This window comes from Miniopterus schreibersii (genome assembly GCF_964146895.1).
Source record: "Miniopterus schreibersii genome assembly, chromosome: 3".
NCBI lineage: Eukaryota > Metazoa > Chordata > Mammalia > Chiroptera > Miniopteridae > Miniopterus > Miniopterus schreibersii.
In genome coordinates, this window is record NC_138103.1 from 46,265,148 (window position 1) to 46,284,006 (window position 18,859).

The 18,859-nt window shown below is 41.0% G+C and overlaps 1 protein-coding gene across 2 annotated transcripts in view; it reads left to right on the forward strand.

Annotated features, from left to right (window-relative positions):
* EFNA5 (ephrin A5) overlaps positions 1-18,859 on the forward strand; it is a 266,681-nt gene that overhangs the window by 181,581 nt on the left and 66,241 nt on the right. The window lies entirely within an intron of this gene.

Sequence of the window (18,859 nt, forward strand, 5' to 3'; positions counted from 1 at the left end):
TTTTATTTCCCTCAACTTCGATATTTCTTCTGGAGTAATAAATTATTCAATTACATTTTGTATTTTGCATGTATGGTTTTATCACGTGTGTCCATGCATTTCCTATGAATAGGTATAGGTTTTCCTAGAATTTATCGAATTTTTGTATTACCAGTCCAGACTTAGGGCTGTTTATTTTGACTCTGCAAGAATACCTTATAGCAGTTATTTCTAAAATATCCTGACACAGAAATCACTTCCTAAATGTTAAAAGAAACAATAGAAAAGTGTTCTGCTACATGTAAGAACTCTATGTGTGATATTATTGGCTTTATCATTCCCTGTAGGTATAATGTCAAGCAGTGAAGGTGCACTGAATCCTTTGATTTTAAGTTCTGTTTTCATTGGTTACCATTTATATCTGAACCGATTATCAAATATATCCTTTTGGCACCATTTGGTAGAAGGCTTACTGTCAAGAATCATCACAATCAGTGGTCCAGCATCACTAAGCGACAATGCCTTGAACATAATTTGCAAGTGGATTAACCTGTTAGCAGAAGTAGTTCATGACCGGTTATCCAGGCTCCATTATTCAATCAGGGAATTGATATGTCTGTCCTCAACTGACTAGCATGAATTTGTAGGTCATGTACCCCAAAATGAAGGATACAGAGACAATGGAGACATGGTCCTTATCAGTGCCAAGTTATATAAAATGCAATCGGGATCATGCCCCAGACTTAAAAAAGATTACCTCTATAAATACATGATTTGAGTGTAATAACGTTCTCAGTCCTGTTGGATCTCAGAAAAGGAGTTAGTTCTTTGTGCGCTGAGAAAGTGGTGGAAGCTTTAAAGAGGGGCTTAACCATTGAAAAAAGCCCAGTGGAGGCACGAGGGAATTGTAAGCCAAGGGAGAATCAACAGAGGCCTGAGTTTTGGAGTTCACAGGGCGGGTGAGAAGACCAGGTTGACAGGACAGTTCTGAAATTCTGGTTGGATAGGTGCAGTGGAGCCCAAACGTGGAAGACATGAAGGGCCAGGCATGGGCTAGTTCTGCTCTTGTAGAACAGGGAGTCATAGGGTTCTTCATCCAGGAAGGCCTGATGAATTAGGAGAGGAGAGAGGACGGAACTAAGGGAGAGCACTTAAGAAGGTCAGGATGCTAATCCACATATGTAAAGTAAGAGCCCATGGTATTAGGATAGATTCTGATGGCTTTGAGCAGATAGCAAAGCAAGAAGTCATCAGAATTGGTTCACAGATGGGCTTGTGTTGAAGGAAAGAGACAGGAAAAAAACAGATACTTTTCTCCTGATTTTGTTTTATCACTCTTCTTGTGGACCTCCGTCAGGGAGCAGGGCCTAGAGAAATGAAATTTCAGAAAGTTCATTTTATCCGTTATTCGCAGGGTTCATCTTTGATGAGTGAAGGGGGAGAAGAATTTATGGATTGCTGAAGAACTGCTAAAATCCAGGGTTGCCATGGAATTGAGACACTTTCAACTTCCATCTATGCTTCATTAGGGGAAAACATTAGCAACCGACTGATTCTATCAGCTTCTCAGTCTAGTCCTCCAGCTTTAATCAAATGAGACTGAGATAGGCATTAATGGTTTATCTGCTATTACCCCACTCTCTCTGGTCCAGTCTCACTGCTGACATGCATATGGAAACTGGAGATTAGTCATTTCCTGGGATACACTTCAGCATCCTTAGAAGCCATACAGCGATGATTGGATGCCATTTGCTTTTGGTCCAGCTTGGAGGCTTAACACGGCATCTCTGGCTATTCACATAAGCCTTTTTCAGGACAGTATGGCAGCCTCAGGAGCAGTAAGTTAGTGGTCCCAGGACCACCGCTGCAGCCCTATTTCAGGAGCAGGAGCAGACGGCCAGAGGGTGCCTGCCTTGGCAGCGACAGGGTTACCTTGCCAGGGAAGGAGAGGCTCCTCCAGCTGTAGGTGAGCTGCTGAGTTCCAGAGCCCCTCCTAATGAATTTTAGACTGAGAATTTCATTCTCCTAGAACTATCACTTGAGAATCAGAGTAATTATTTCCTATTGCCCTTTGTGGAATAGGGTTATAATTGCATTACTGTTAACGCTGTTCGCATTAACACTTAATTGTTAATGTCCTCCTAATTCGGAGGAAATCATCACCTCTTCATATTTCATTGCCAGAAAGAGTTGTTAAACTCAAAAAGGATCATTCAGAGCTTCCAAATGGAGAAACGAGAAAAGATGCTAGAATTTCAGAGGCAGAATTTGCGGAGTGACTTCTCTTTCTGGTGTTCGGGTGGGCCTGTTTACTCCTAGCGCATTGGACGCCTGTCTGCTTCCTTTTGAAGTTAAGCCACAGTGCACAGCCGATTGCTGGAAAGTAACAGGGATTCCTGTGTGGCATGGAAACGGCTCTGGGTTCATGGTAGGAAAAGGGCAGGAACTTTCTCTCAGAGCTGACATCCTGTTTGAGTGTTGAAAGACACATTAACAAGAAAAGAAAGCGGCCACTGTGGCAAGGTCAGCCAGACGGTGGTGGGCCACAGGCCTTGACTTTCAGATGATTGTTAACCTCCCCCTTTACAATACACTGAACTGCCTGTTGTTTACAACCAAGAGAGTCCTTGGCTTAGCTCTGCAGCAGGAACTGAAATATTTTGAGAAGTCTTGATTCAGACTTGCAAAAAAAAAAATTGAGAGAAAGAGGAAATACCAGAATTATATCAAACTTTGAATCTGTTAAGGGGAATGTTGTTTGGCCCATTTGAGGATCTATTTTCGTTCGAACGCAGGGTGGGCACCTCTGTGGCACAGGGTTGGAAAGAACTTTTTTAGGGGCTGGGAAAGGAATAACGGCTCCGTGGATGTTTGACTGTGCAGTCTCACAAAGCCTGGCATTTGGTTCAATGTTATGCTGCCTTGAAATTCTTAATAATTTTTTTAACAGGAGATCCCACGTTTTAATTTTGCAATGGGCCCTGCAAATTATATAGTTGGTCCTGCTGAGCACTCATTGGTTGTTGGAGCAGAATGTGGTTTAAATTTTCGCCAAATGTGCTAGAAGCCAGGTTCTCCTCAGCCACCCATAAGTATTAAATTCTGTGCTCTTATCGACACACAAACAGGTTTGACAACTTCACAGGCTTGTTCCCTTTAAAATATCATTTAGTTAGGCAGCTGTATTTCCTTAATGCTTACATGATCCCAAATAACCCATTTGACTTAAATATTTTTTAACTTTTCAACTGAGTATTTCTACATCTAATGCAGACTATGGATTCATGTTGAAATAAGGACAGATTCATTAGTTCAGTTTCATACAAGTTTTGATGCATGTTTCAACCCAAAGTAGTGTTAAAGCAGGTGGAATACCAAAAAACTGGTGAGGCTTTAACACTCAAACACCCTGGGGCACATTCCTTAATTTCTAAGGGTATGATTGTTTAGATCTGGAAGATTTCAAAAGCACCTTTTACAGAAGGTCGCCTGGCAGTGGCGTGGTGCAGAGTGGACCAGAGGTGAGCCCTGCTAGCCGGGCTTGATTTCTTATCAAGCTTTATGCACTGACAAGTGAGGAACGACTCCATTCTATTTTGCTCTGTGACTCATTAGCTTTATTTCTCATAAACACTCTTCCTTTCCAAGTACAATCTAAAAACTTCTGTCATTAACAGCAATTTTGTTTTCCCTGCCTAAGGGAGACTGTTTTCAACAAAATATGTGCATTTTGACAATGTGAGTCTTGCCTATTTAGAGCTGTAAGTATAATTTCTTTTTTATTGGGTGCTAAACTAACTTTCTGGCAAAACAAAAGACAGTCAAGATTTCTTCTCTTCTAAATTGTGATTTCACATTTCTCTGCACATGTTTTGAAGCACATTTTACATAACTCTGCTTTAAAAAAAGAAAGCTATATGGCTTTGTGTGTTATTAGTTCTACAAGGATGTCAGTGATGTTGAGCATTCAATGAAGCGTAAATAGGTCATGAAAAGAACAAAATGCCGTGTTGCATTTGAAAATCTGGATTTTAAATGGTTCATTCCTGTAACTATAATGTGATTATGAATTTACTGTTAAAACAACAACAGCAACAAACATCCCAAAGCCTGGTATTGGATGTCAGCACGTGTGCATACCTACATTTGTTACCTTTTCTGATTATTTTTGACCTGCTGTGCAAAGGAGAGGACCCTGGGCACTGAGTCACAGATGTCTTCCCTGCTTCTGCTTGGGAAAGACAGCATGATAGCATTTCCGTGCCCTGCCTCTAGGGTTGCTGCCATCAGTGCTCAGAGCTGGCTTTTCCTACCGACTCTCACTTTTAGATTTTACTTCTGGGTCATTAAAGCCAGAAGGTGAAGCTGCCTTATGAACAGGCTGTGAGAACGGGTTTGTCAAACTATGGTCATCCCTGTGCCACCTTCAAAACGTTTGCTACATGCCTTTATCACCTATGCCAGAATTTATTTAATATTTTTAAAAGATATAGACCCTATTATTTTTACCTAATATTTTTTCATGGAAACTTTATCTCCTCCTCCTAAATATCCCTCGCCATGAATAATAATGCTTGCCATAACTAAGCCTGCTCTCTTCTTGTTAAAAGTAGAGATTAGCCAGTGTTAGGTGTTAAAGGCCTATTAGCACCACGCTGAGATTTTCTCCTTGAGAACTTGAAAGAGGGTTCATAAAGGAATAATTTTCTCATTCTGTGACGCACTGTTTGTTAATGCTACCTCCCCGTATCACCTGTAGTTCTCGTAATACTGCAAGGAGTCTCGATCGTTCGCTTTGAAAATGCTGCTGTAAGTGATGAGATTTCACAGATTCTGAGAGGGCCCCTCACTTGTCTTGTTTTCTCAGTTCCACCATTATAATCATTCCCTTAGACTTATATTTCGATTTTGTTCAGTAATTACCTATTTAAATGTAAATTACTCTGTAACCTCTTAGTAGTCTTCTAAAGATTGGTTTCCCTTATTGAGACTAAGCTCCCCCAAAGAAGGACACAGGCTAGAGATTCGGGCTGTGGACGAATAAAAGAAATACTTGAGGCCAACATACACTCTTCGCGTTTAACTCAGGGTTGTAGTGCCTTTGTAGGCACTTCTCTCAGCCTGGGATAGTCTCTCTCTGTTTACCCCGACTCTGGTTGTCACACTTTCTACAACACTTGGCCCAAATGCCAACACCTCTGTGCCCTTACCTGGTGGCCCAACCCCAGTGCCGAACGCTGTGTGCGTCTTGCTTACGTAACTCACCACACTAGTTTACATCATAGCTAGTTTCAAGCTCACCACATGAGTGGTGTCAGAACAGGAGATCTAACTTCACAAACCTAGTTTCTCTTAGCTGATTTTGCAAGAATAGTCCTTGTGCGGTGCAGCTGGGAAGGGTAGCGTTCCATTCACCCAAATTTGGCCCAGTGACATCAGCTACGTTCCTGTGCATCTGATGCGTTAAAACTGGCAGGCACTGAGACTTGCTGAGGTGCGGGAGTGGGGAAGGGAATTCGGGATAGAGAAGCCATTTCTTTCGTTTCAGCTCAGGCGCCCAGCTCCACTTGAGCTGTCTTTCTCCAAGCCTAGCTGACTGGCTAGCGTATGTGGACAGGGAGGATAAAGTATTATCTCTGCAAAGCATAGCTGTGACTGAGCATTAATACCTGCACCTTTGACTTAGACTGTGGCTTAACAGGGTTTATGAGCTGCTTATTGTCTCTAAGTCCACAGTGGAACTTTGGTGTCATAGCGAAGTTCTGGCAGTGTAAGGGTGAACTGGTACGGCAAAGGATGTGTCTCTGATTAACCCGGGCACCCTCTTTGGAATCATGGTCTCATGAACGGTGCTTTGGGTCAGAGACACCTGGGGTTGAATCCAAGGCCTGCAGGTAGAGGCTGGATGACTTGATGTGAGTTAGTCAGCCTCCTGCTGCTCCAGACTTTCTCAACCAAGCTGGAGATGATGGTGAGATAAGGGTTCCTATTTCAAGTGTTACTGGGTGTACCAGGGAAGGCAGGATGGCAGTGGAGCACACAGCACAGTGTCTGACACCAGCAGTCATGAAACCTAGTTCACTCCCTTTTCTTTATATTCCTGTGAGGATCTCAGGCTCTGTCTTGCTTGGAGCATGTGTGTATCCATCTTTGGGAGCCCCCCACCCCTTTCTATCTTTACAGTGTAAGACACCATGACAGTACATTTTAAATGAGGGAACAGCCCTGGCTGGTGTGGCTCAGTTGGTTGGGCAAATTCCCATGCACTGAAAGGTTGCTGGTTCAATTCCTGGTCAGAACACATGCCTGGGTTGCAGGCTTGATTCCAAGTTGGGAGCATGCAGGAGGCAGCCAGTTGATGTTTCACTCTCATATTGATGTTTCTCTCTCCCTCTCCCTTCCTGTCTCTCTAAAAATCAATTTAAAATCTTAAAAAATAAAATGAGGGACATTTCCACAAACCAGGTGAATAGCCAGAGATGGAGAGGAGAATATCATCATTTTTGTTTGTTGCATTTCTTATGCTGCTGTGATGAATTTGCTTGGGAAAAAACCTCATAATTATTTAACTACCTATTTATTTGATTCTCATTTGGGCTTGACTTAGGTTCTCACACGCTGACTGCTGTAATTTCATGAGCACCACCCTGGTTTTACTGTCGTTGGCACACTCTGACACAAGGCCATGTAATTTTATGTGGCTCATTGGAGGAAAGCAGAACCTTGGTATTCTGCCCTATTCGGAGCAGCCCATGACTCATTTTGGGGGATTACAGCCATATAAATTCTTCTAGTGTTCTGATTCTGAGTAAGTTGTGACAGAACACAATCGAGAAAACAAAGAAATTACGCTGGGTTGCCATCTAAGGGTAATCTTCAGCCATTATCTTTAGAAGCTTAACTATTGGCATTTGCTCTCCCCAGGTAAGTAAGAAAGATGGTCTTGGGAACAACTTGGAAAGAAGTCAAGGTGAAGTCTGGTGTATTAAAAGTCATAATTTGGGTCACATTTGAAAGAAAACAACACTGTGCTGTTGCTGTTGGTAACCATTGGCCTAAGGAAAGGCAGTGGTTCAGAAACTTGTTTTTCTTTAAAATAATCTCACACAGAATGGCAAGTTTGGGTCACAGGTGTAAACCCTTAGGCTTTGCTTCCTCAGTGAGCTCAGTGCTGGTCTCAAGGACAAAAAAGAGAAAGAAAAAAGTTTTGCATTAAAAACAGCTTTGCGTCTCCAGGCAGAGGGGTCGGCTATGAGTGCAGTCTCTGCTGGACCTGGAGCCAGGAGAGAGAGTTGGAAACAGTAGCTCTGGACGTGAAGGTTTATTTCCCCCTCTCCTCTTCCCTGGCGTGATGAATTTTGCTCATGGATTTGGTTTTGCTTCAGAGTTTGTTCTGTGTGATAAGTGAAGTTTAGCTACTCGGGGACTGGTAGTTAATTTGAGCCTATGGGCAACTCCCCTTTTGCCTGGGATTCCATTTGTAACATTTTGCTCAGTGGGTTTAACTAAACTGTCAGGAAGGCAGAGGGCTGAGTTATTGGAGTTCATTGTAGAAAGCTCAGGCAAGAAATGAAACTGTTCACTACCCCAGAGAAAGGAGTTGTGGCAGGGATGGAGAATGTTGGGCCCAAGTCCTGTGTTTTTCTGGAAAATTATGTGCAGAATTTCTCCCTTTCATCCCTCGAGGATGTGCAGACAATGGATTTGGAAGCAGCATCACCTCTGTGTTTTGCCCCCGGCCATAGCTAGAGCACAGCCTTGCTCTACTCTGTCCTGGGGTAGCGGTGGGTCGAATACTGTTTCATCTTCATCAAAAGGCCCGAGTTTTGACGGGGGTGTTGGAGAGTGTAAGGCATAGGCTGAGGACAATGAGTGGACCGAGCTTGTCTTGGCTCTAGAAATCTCAGTCCGATGTGCTGGCCCTGGGGCTGCATTGAAGCCAGCCCAGTCTCCAAGGTTAGGAAGCCAGGCACAGGGTGTGCCTAAGTTATTTTCCTGCCTCCTGTTTAAATCTCATACAGTTCCTATTATTCTTTCTCTATAATCATTGCTTCTGGTTCAAAGATTGATATTAAAACTTTCTAAAAGCTCTCCTGAGCTCTAAAATTCTTTCCTTAATGCTTTCAACCCACTTACCTTGCTGCTCTCAGACAGAGTAAACCTTGATCTAATATGAAGTAGTTGATGCTACATGCAAGGCTCTCACAATCGGGTGCTTCAGTACAGGTGGGTAGGTGTGACTTTATGCCTTTGAACTCAACATGAGCAACTTCAGATCATCCTCACAAGGAAGCACAGTGCATAGGTTTTGTGGAAAGAGAGGATATGGAAGCATATGAAAGAATATAGACAAGTTCAATCTTAATGAATTTTAAATTGATTTCAAAACAATTCTTATAGATACAGCTTCTCCAAATTAATTCAAGCAATAGTTTTCATTTTCTTTGTACCTGAGTTTATCACTCTATTGAGTATCAAAATTCTCCTAAGCCCTCTAACAGATTTTTAGTTGCTCTCTGAAATGCTTAGGTCAATTATTTTTACTAAGTGTCCCAAATCTTTTCACTGAACATCAGTACTCTATAAATCACATACACACACAGAGAGAAACACACACACACGTATGTATATCACAAATGTTTGTTAGGAAAATCTTGGAAGATGGTTCTGAAAATAGCTAGGCATAATAGCTTAGCTTTTTAATTCTAATGTTGTTTTTGTGATTATAAAAGAAATGAATGGTCATTGAAGTAAATTAGAAATATACATTTTTAAAGTGCACTGATGAAAATAAACTTTATAATACTACCATCTAGAATGTGTGTGAACATGGTCAAAATTACTTCATTGAACTTCCTCAAAATCTTTTGAGAATTATTGTGGTTATATTTTGAGCAAAATAAAAAGTTTGCTACCTTAGAATTAAAGGATGTAGAACTAGAGGCTCCCAGCCCCATCTCATTTCAGCACCTTCTCTTCATCCGTAAGGAAACAGAGCCCTGGAGAGTGTATGCCGTGTTCAAGGTGACGGAATGGGGACTGGAACCCGGGTCTCCTGCCTCACAGCCAGCTGTATTTTCTCTCCAGTACAACTCCTCGTATGGTATTTTTCTTTCTTTCGTATGGTATTTAACCTTTCAAATCTCAACTCAAAAACCACTTATACAATGGATTTGGGAGTAGAGGGAATCGAACTTGGTGTAGCTGAGGCTCTGGCGTTGCTTCCTGGGCAGGGGGCAATGCTGCTCAGTTATAGGAAGCAGGCGACTGAGGACTGCCCTCCGTCGCAGCAAAGCGCAGTTTATGCTTTGCCAGGTGTTTTCATCTCTAGTCTCATCATCTGATCAGTATGGGTAGGGATGGTATTTCCATGGAACTGGTGACTTAATTTCTGGGATTCGAAAATGCATTAGCTGTGCATGAAGCTTTAGATCTAGCTCATGGAGTGTGCTTGGGGCCATTTACCATGGAGCTTTCTGCATTGTGGGTGTTTATTGTGGAGCAAGTTTCTGTTTGAAATGGTGATATCAGTTCCTCAATATAGCATTGGTTCCACTTGTTCATTTGCTTTCTCAACAGAAAATAAAGATCTTATTCCAGAAACTGCTTCTATAAACAAAAGGTATCTTCTTTGTTCTAATTCCTCTCCCTCCCCTTCTCCCTTCCTGATTCCTTCTCTCTGCGAACCCTGCCCCACACGTTCTGCCCTTCTTGCCTCTTCTGAAATCTCTCAGTTCTTCCCCCTTTGCTGTGAAGATGACAAGAGCCAGAGTTTTGGGACTAGGGAGATTCAGAGTGTATATGTCTGTGTCAAGATCTCTGCAGAGATCCCAGGGCCTAACCACGTACTCTGCAGAAAGAACCTCCTGAAGAGTGAGTTGCAGGAAATAATTGATTAAGAGCTTGCTCTGTGCAGGGCACATTGGAATTTAGTTAATGTGTAGCCTGAAGCAGAAAATGCCTAGCTGCTTTCAAGGCCCTTTGAAAACCTGTAGAAGTAGTTGGTGAGAACTTCAGAACTCAGTTAAGCTGTCTTTGATTCTAAAGATATCCCTAGGGCCAGTGAATAAATTACAGATGCTTTTAAAAAATTTTTTTACTTAATGCCTATATTAAATAATTGATTTTTTATGAACCAATGTGACTAAATAGGTTAATCAAGTTATTGCTGGATTTGCTTAATTTTCCCTTTTTTTTTTTTTTTTTTTTTAGAATGCCTTGTTTAAAGAGGTAATTCCAGGGTTCTTTGTTATTTTCGTGTAAAAGTAAACACTTTTGACTTACAGAAGCAGTGCTACATCTCTAGGCCGTTCCAGGTTTGTTTGGTTGAGTGGACCTTCCTCCCCTGTACTCTCTGGCCTAAATTACAACCTGTAGAAAGGGTCTTTTTCTCTGTATTTAATACCTGGCACAGAGGGCCTCTCTTTAGGTGTGCATCGACTGGTTTCACAAAGATGCTATTTGGGGCTTGAACTCAGTGACTTACTAAGTGCTACCTTTGTACCCTTCAAGAATCCTATTGAATAGCTTTTTCTCTACTTGTAGGCGAGTTCAATCTTCTGTATACTTTGTCCTTGCTTCATCTGAAAATTGTGTAGAACTGCGTTGTAATTATGGGTATTTTAGCCCATGTTTTACTTTCAATTTCTGTCTCCAGAAAATCTTAACCTTCCCTGTTCTATCTTTATTTTTTAAACTTCAAGATCTCGTAGAACTGGGAACTGGAAGAAACCTTAGAAGTCAGGTAGTCTGATTCTTGCCTCTTTCATTTAAATGGGCAGATGGTTGAATGTGGCATGTGTCTATTCGGAAACAAATTGGGAGCCAGTTCTACAGATAGTGGGCTCCTGTGCCCGAGGTGCTTCGTGTTCCCCACATCTGCATGACAAATGAAGGGTGAATGCAGAGTGTCCTTTTGTTTTGTTCACGGAATATCCTAGGCTGTTTCTAAAGGAGGGGTTAAGGAGAAGCTCGTTTTCTCTTGTTTTAATGACTGAGTTATCTTCCTGTGACAGCCACGGACACCCCTAGGAAACACAGCTTTCCTTAGGGAATTTGAAGCTGCTGAGCATCTGATGAGCCTCCCAGCGTTATGGTCATGTTGGTATCAATTCTCTCTCCTTCCTCCTGTCTCTTACTTTTTGGTTAAGAGGGAGGAAGTAGGTCAGCCCAATGCCAGTTTCAGCTTTTTCCACATTTTAATTTTGAAAGGGTCTGAGTTTGCTCAAATTTGTTTTTTTAACCAATAAAGTAAAGAAACGCCTGATACCTTCTCGTAGGAAGGAGGCTTCACCCAGCCAAGTTTTCGATCCATCAGTTACACTGAGGCTTGCTGTGCGGCAGACTGCGACGGAACCTCATTATTCATACATGTCTGTGTGATGTTACTGAATCAATTTGTGCTGTATCCATTTTGCACTCATGGATAGTTCACGGTCCCTTATGAGCAGAAATAGTCAGCAGGCAATAATAGAAGACATGGAGCACAAGTGGATGGGGCCTGTAAGCCTTTGTTCCGTGGTGTTGGGTGCATTTTAAAAATTCATTTTTAGCGTTTTTTTAATTCTGGTCCCATCAACATGAGGACGGCATCAGCAACATCAAAACGCAGATACTTTTCAAACCTCTAAGAACCGGTCTGCTTTTATTCTAAGACAGATCGTTAAGTGAGGGCACAGAAAGGGTGTCTGTCTCTTCTGAGGAGCAGAGCAGGCCCTTCCTGCCTGCAATTCCTTATTGGCCCTAGTAGTTGTCTGTGTGGCACAGTAGCCTTTCCTAATCCAGAAGGCAGCAGGGCCCTGGCCAGTGTGGCTCAGTTGCTTGAGCATCTGAGCACCAAAAGGTCACAGGTTCGATTTCCATTTATGGTATATGCCCAGGTTTTGGGCTTGACTCCCAGTAGGGGTGCATGTGGGAGGCAACCTATCGATTGTTTCTCTCTCACATCAATGTTTCTCTCTCTCTCTCCCTTCCTCTCTCTCTCTCTAAAAATCAATAAAAGCATATTTTTTAAAAAGCAGAACCAGAAAACCCAAAACTGCACACGAAAAATATTACCTTGGCAGTGGCTAAACAGTTTCCAAGGACAAGCATTTGAATCACATAGAACAGAATAGGAGAAAGAATATGAAACAGTCGACACCACCTGTAGTTGCCCATGTCAGGCAGATTCTGGTGTATGTTGGCAGTTGGAGACAGAGTTGTGGCCATTAAAACTGACCCCAATAAAAGGTCCTTTGGGATACGTTGTCAGCCAGTGTCCCCTCAGGCGAGATGCCAGGTGTGTCCCACTGAGGAAGCTGTACAAACTCACCCATCACACTTGAAGCTCAGAACTCCCTTCTGTCCCGCCGGCGCTTGCCAACTCAGCTCTGACCACTTTCCTCTAAACTTGCTCATGCAGGGTCTTCACCTCCTCGTGTGCACTCGGAGAACTCCAGTTTTAGGTTTGTAGAAATTGAGCAGATAGTACAGAGAGTTCCCATAAACCTTCCTTCTCCTGCTCACACTTTCCCCTAATTCACTGTTGGATTTTTGTTGTCATTGTGAACTACGTAACGTATTTAAATCATATGGTAAATATATAATTAATAGGGTCGGAGGCCAAGTCAGTGCCTTTATCTCTAAAGACTATTCTGCCATTTTCTTTCACCTCTACGGGGCAAGTTACTAACTTTCGGAGAAGATAACTTCAGACCAGCAATTTTCAGTTGGGGTGCTGGGGCAGGCACATGGTGTGCAGCAAGAATTTTTGAAACATGCAGATACCTGACTAGTCAGGGGGGCTGACCTCTTTCCCTTAGATTGTCAAAAACAAAACAAAAAATGACAATAGCCAACACAACCATCGCCATCTTGTGTGAATGAATCAAAATTATACCTGTATTTTTTGTCTGGCTGGCAAAAAATAGAATTTTTGGTGTGCTACAGAATTTTAGTAGTTTATGTGTGCTATGAGATGAAAAAGATTGACATTGCTGCTTTAGACCGTAGCAGGCCAGCAATAAAAATTAAGCAGGAAAAGTCATGGAAATTTTGAATTTTGAATGTACACACTGTTAAGTCTGTTTTGTTTTTTTAAAATAAAGAGTTTTCAAGTCGAATTGAGTGGGTCACTGAGGCTTTCCACTGGTGGGTTGACTGGAGGGCCTGTAGCTGATCCCAGGCAACGAGGAGAGAGGTGTGGAGCGTTTGACCTGCCAAGAGGTCTTCCCAATGGGAAAACCAGAGTGGGTGTGAAGGGAAGCAGTGGACAGGCCCAGCCGCTGCACAAAGAGTCAAAACGGACATTCAGGGTCATGCAGATTCTTATGAATCTTTCTGACTACATAAGCAAAGCAGCATTTGTCCTTAAAGAAAATGAATTTTAAAATCCCAACCAAAGTTCTCGCAGGGCCATCTTGAGCAAGGGGAAGGCTAGACCAGCCAGCAGCAGTGAAGGAAGCCAGAGCAGTGCTGATCAGCCGCCATCCAGAGCAGCAGCCGGGCCAGATGGATTTGCTGGGCCCAGCACGGTTTGTTCAACTAACAGACAAAATACCCCAACCACTGGCATGGCTGCAGCAGCACTTGGTTTCAGAACATCTTTTCTTAAAAGAAAATGTTTTTCAGCTCTCTAGAGACTTAGCAAGATCTGCGAAGATTTTGCTTCTCTTCGTTGGCTGCTACACATGCCACTTTTTACGCCTTTACCTAGACGGAAAGCACTGTAACCCACTGCTTTGCATGTTCGAACAAGCCTGCTTGGATGCGTGACAGTGCGGGAACAGCTGGCTTCTTCAGGCGCTGATTCGCACTGCCCTGACGATACCCAAACAGTCATTACTTACTTTTTTTGCTTCCTTCAATGCTTAAGCAAGTTTTAGCCTGTTAGAAAAGAGATACGTGGGAAATGGCCTAGAGCACAGCGCTAAAAATATATGTCACACCCTAGTTAGCTTAGGTTAAATTAACTTTAGATTGATATGTGTGGACACCTCCTTTTAGGGGCCAGAGCGCACACTCGCCACCCCAGAGCTCTTAATTAGCCCTCTCCATGCGGAATATGGAGCAGCCGTTCACTGGGCCCCTCATCCTTTTTCAATTAAGGGTTCTGAGTGAAAGGGGCAGTTAACATCTTTAATTTGTCCTATGTCTGTCAAAGCTAAAACTGCGCTGATCAGACAGCCGTGGAGTATGGAGCCTTTCCTAGCTGGTGGAGGGCGTTTCTCCGCAGGAAGCACTCAAACTCAGAAGTCTGGCTGCGCCCAGGCAGGGCAGCTGTGCCCGAACATTGTTCCGAACAGACGCTAACGCGAACTGGACCCAAGTGTTAGTTTTACGGATCGTTACAAGGCTGGTGAGAAAGAATAATTCACATTGAGTAAAGCGGAGAGAAGAATCCATTGCCGGACTGCAGTGATGGGCCTTGACGACAAAGAAACAGACACGCGGGTGTCTTATATTACAGGCCTGTGTGTTGTCCTAGTGAGACGGAATCAAGATGGGATAAAGGCAGAGGGTGAGGGATTTTCTATCCTAATCTGATACCGTATTCATTAAATAATGTATTTCAAAAAGGCAATGCCCACTTCTGATTATATATATATATATATATATATTAATAATGTGTGTGTGTGTGTGTGTGTGTATATATATATATATATATATATATATATATATATATATAAATAAAATCAGGTCTCCCATCAGTTAAAGATTTTCAAGGAAAATGCCAGTCAGATTTGAACACCACATATGCATGAGTTTCCTCGTGTTGACTGGCCTGTAATCCCTTATCCCATAAAGAATTTTAAAAATGTGCCAGCTTAAGGAGGTCAGAGGCTAAAGCATGGAGGTGTTTAATGTGCATTTTTTTTCTCTGTCACTAATAGACTGTTGACATGGGTCTTTTGTGAATTCCCCAGCTAACTAAATATATTCATGATCTGAGTGAGGGGAGGAGCAGAGACTGCTCAGATTTCAGGATACGAAGTTTTGTTTAACTTCAGTCATTCAGTTGTTGATGGCATGTATACCAGATGAAATACATCCTCCAAATGAGCTCAGAGAGCTTTGGGTCTGTGTATATAAATCATCTTGCCTGCCATGACACCACATCCAGCAAACCCTGCTGACACTGACAGGGACCAGATGTGTAAGGCCATGGCGAAGACATTAGGTTTTGACATCAGCTGACTGACAGTTACATTTGGAGGCACCGTTTGAGGGTTTGAGATTTTGTCAAGTCCATCAAGTAGATGGAAATCTGCATTTAATGTTATCACATGCCTTTAAACACTTAACCGAAGATAAAACCACCCCTGTCCATGGAATTGAGTTTAAAATAACCTAAATACTTCACTGTCACTGACTCTCACTTTTGTTCTTACCCTCTGATTTTTGTAGCCACCGCAGAAAGAGAGCTTAAAAAGTAAAAGCTGTATCTACAAAACATTTATAAAATATGTTGTCCTGGAATGTTTTCTGCCTTGTTCCATCTCTGCGCATCTCTAAATGTACTAAACATGATAAATTTATGGGCACATAAAGATATACATAATACATTTTACATTCTCAAACTAACAAAATGACCTTAAATTTATTCTGGGCACTAAAAATGTTAGTATTTGCATATTACAAAATTTCCCTAAGTTTTCACTTTTAAGAGCTTAACTCTGGAAGTTTTCTATTTCTAAATTTCGAGGTTTAAAAATCTCTAACAGGAATGGTAGTTAAAGTAAATTACCATTCTGAATAAAAGATTCTTTGCACAGCCTGCCGGGGCGTCGTTCGACCTAGGATCCAGGAGATCACAGTTGGATTCCCAGTCAGTGCACGTGCTTGGGTTGTGGGCTCGATCCCCCTGGGGGGGGGGGTGCAGGAGGCAGCTGATGAATGACTCTCTCACCATTGATGTTTCTATCTCTCCGTCTCCCTTCCTCTCTCTGAAATCAATAAAAAGATATATTTTTTTAAAAAAAAGATTCTGTGCACAGAGCTAGTGCGAGGCTGAAGTCATTTCAATCTGTAATTGAAAGAAGCAGGTCACAAAGTGATGAACTGATTTCAAGTAGCATTTTGTGTGGTTAAATATTCTTAATTTTCAAAATAAAGCTATATTTCATCAATATTGAGATGAAAAGAAGGAGAAACGGTTGAGGGAAAAGTTCTATCTTAAAATGAATTCTCATGGCATTTAGCATAAACTATTTTAAAATAAGTACTCAAGTGGGTTATAAGAATGGGTTATGACTTTGATTTTCAGTCTTCAAAATTTTAGTGACAAAATATGAATATATTTCTACTTCTATAAAGCCCCAATATCAGTGTTAGTTTGAGTTTGTATAAAAGCAATTTCAAAGTGACAGGAAGAAAATGTTCATGCTAATTATGAAGGCAGTTATTGTCTTCGTTCACATTGGAACCCCTTTAATGTTTGAAGAGTGGGTTAATGGTGATCTGTATTTATTCACCTGCACATACTTCACACACACACACACACACACACACACACACACACACACACACCCTCAGTTGACATTTTTGCCTACAGGCTGCTGAGAGCTGATTATTCTTCTAATCAAAGTCGTCACAATCAGAGGAGACAATTAGCCAGGTTAGGCCTCCGCTGATTTCGCATGTGGCCCTTAGCATCAGTTGGCCTTGGGCACTCTTGAATCATATCAACAAGTATTTCAATAATACCTACTCCATTCTACCTGCTGCTGTTGGGGCCTGCCTTTCATCTTTGGAGTTGCCTGAGTTTTCAAGCTCTCATTTATTTTACATTGAGACCACAAGATATTGAAATTTTCAAAAGTGGAAACTTGGCAGAGCTCATTGCTAGCGCCATTTTAAAATCATCTAGTCAATAGCTCTAAAAAATCATGAAATCAATAACCTATATAGGTTTCTATTTGATTCTGTACTTATACACTTATGGAACTCAATTTATAGTTTGATTCTTACATAAAAAGTATATAGATATAGTGCACAAGACAGTTCCACATATAATAGGCCTAGCATATTTTAAGCCTTACTTAAATCAGAATGACATAAAACCCTTTTGGTAATAATACATTTTCCTATTTTTCATATGAAAGAAATTTTGTTCTGAATATAACATTTATTTATTAGTCTGGTTATTGTCTCATTTTACCAGATACTGGAAGTTTTTAATCCAAAAAGCAACTCCTTTTATCAATTCTTTCAATATCTAATATGTCTCAACTGATATGTCACACCTTTCTAGTTGAAAATTCTGCTGATTTTTGAATTCAAGCTAGAATGTAACTATGTTCTAGGGTTTTGTAGTAAAAAATATACCAATTATTTCAATATTTAGTTTAATAGTATAGTACCATTTAGAAGTAACATGTTTTTAGAAGGAAGCCAGAAGATCAAATAGAAATTTAAAACAATGTGGGGCTTGTTATTCTTATATGAGGGCACATATAAGAACCTCTTATGAGGCTCATATAGATGTTTTTTAAAAAGAAGAAAGGAAAAATCAGGCAAGCATCCTTTGTTTCTTATTTGAAGGATGCAGATGTTTTACTGATACATTAAGTTTCTGAGTTAGGTCTTTATGTGTGTTCACATCTGTGTGTTCATGAGTTATCTCATGCGAAGTCACTGTAGTTCTTATATTTCACTAGTGACTCTAACAAGCAAGATCAATTAGAAAACGACTCTTTAAGGGTTTATTATATAGGAGATTATAATTTGTTTTATGTAAAGATGTTTTTCTTTCATAACAGTTGTGATTATTAAGTGAATATAGACCTGAATTTTTACAAGCAAATGTCAGCTTCGTAAGTCTGATATTTAAGTGGGTCCACATTTGAGTAACCTAGATATTTCTATGCATTTATTTATTCATTTAAACTTTATCTATTCATTAATTTATTCATCATCATTCATTCTCTCTTTACATATAAATAAATCTGCATATCTAAACATACATTGAGAATATTTATTCTCCATTTCCGAAACAGTAAAGTAGTTGATATCGCCAAGTGTATTTTTAAGAATTTTTTTTTCCAATTTTGCAAAATTTAGAAATATTTGTTGGGTTTATTTGTGATTTATGGGAATAATTTTTTACCCTAATTCTTGTAGTTTATAGCTTGAACAATCTTGCATGGGTTTTTTTTTTGCTTTACACATATGCAGAGACAGCTAATACAAACCAATGTAGCTGATTTATCCAGTTGCTCTATGGGCAATTAAACCAGGAGTATTATCTCAGCAGGAATAAGTGGGCAAATTACACGTGTGAGGTAAATGGATCTTTGAAGCTTGAGCACATAGGTATTACTGTACAAGAAGCTATGTTAAGATTCCTGTAGAGATCAATGGGGGGTTATTGATGAATACCAGAGACTAGAGAAGCGATGGCATAAACTTTTAATATTTAAGGTTTTCCATCTTGGTGAGACCTACAGCTTTCATGTGATAGAACAGTGTGGTTCTCTATGCATTGTGAAGAAAGCTCTCTGACTTCCCAAGGGGTTAACACTAAGGGATCAGATGCCAAGACCAAGCAGCTCTCAGTTTCCTGCAGTTGTCTAGAGAAAATGGAAAGCCTCCAAAATCATTATTACCTTTGTTCTCTTCAGAAATGTGATGAATGATAAAACATTGTGACTTTTTAAATATTTCTTATGAGTTGCCACATAGAAGCAAAACTCTCATATCTTCATTGGTTTGAGTGGTCTCTGGTTGACCTCAAAAATACTCTATAATTTTAGCATTCTAAACACCCCCAGTGCCTCTCACAAAACAGAGTCCAGTTCATGTGAAATAATGGCCACTTTGTTGGGGGACTTAGTAGCTGAACCACATACACCCAGTGCCCTGGTTTTCACCCTTAGCCCTCTAATTGCTCAGTGTTTCC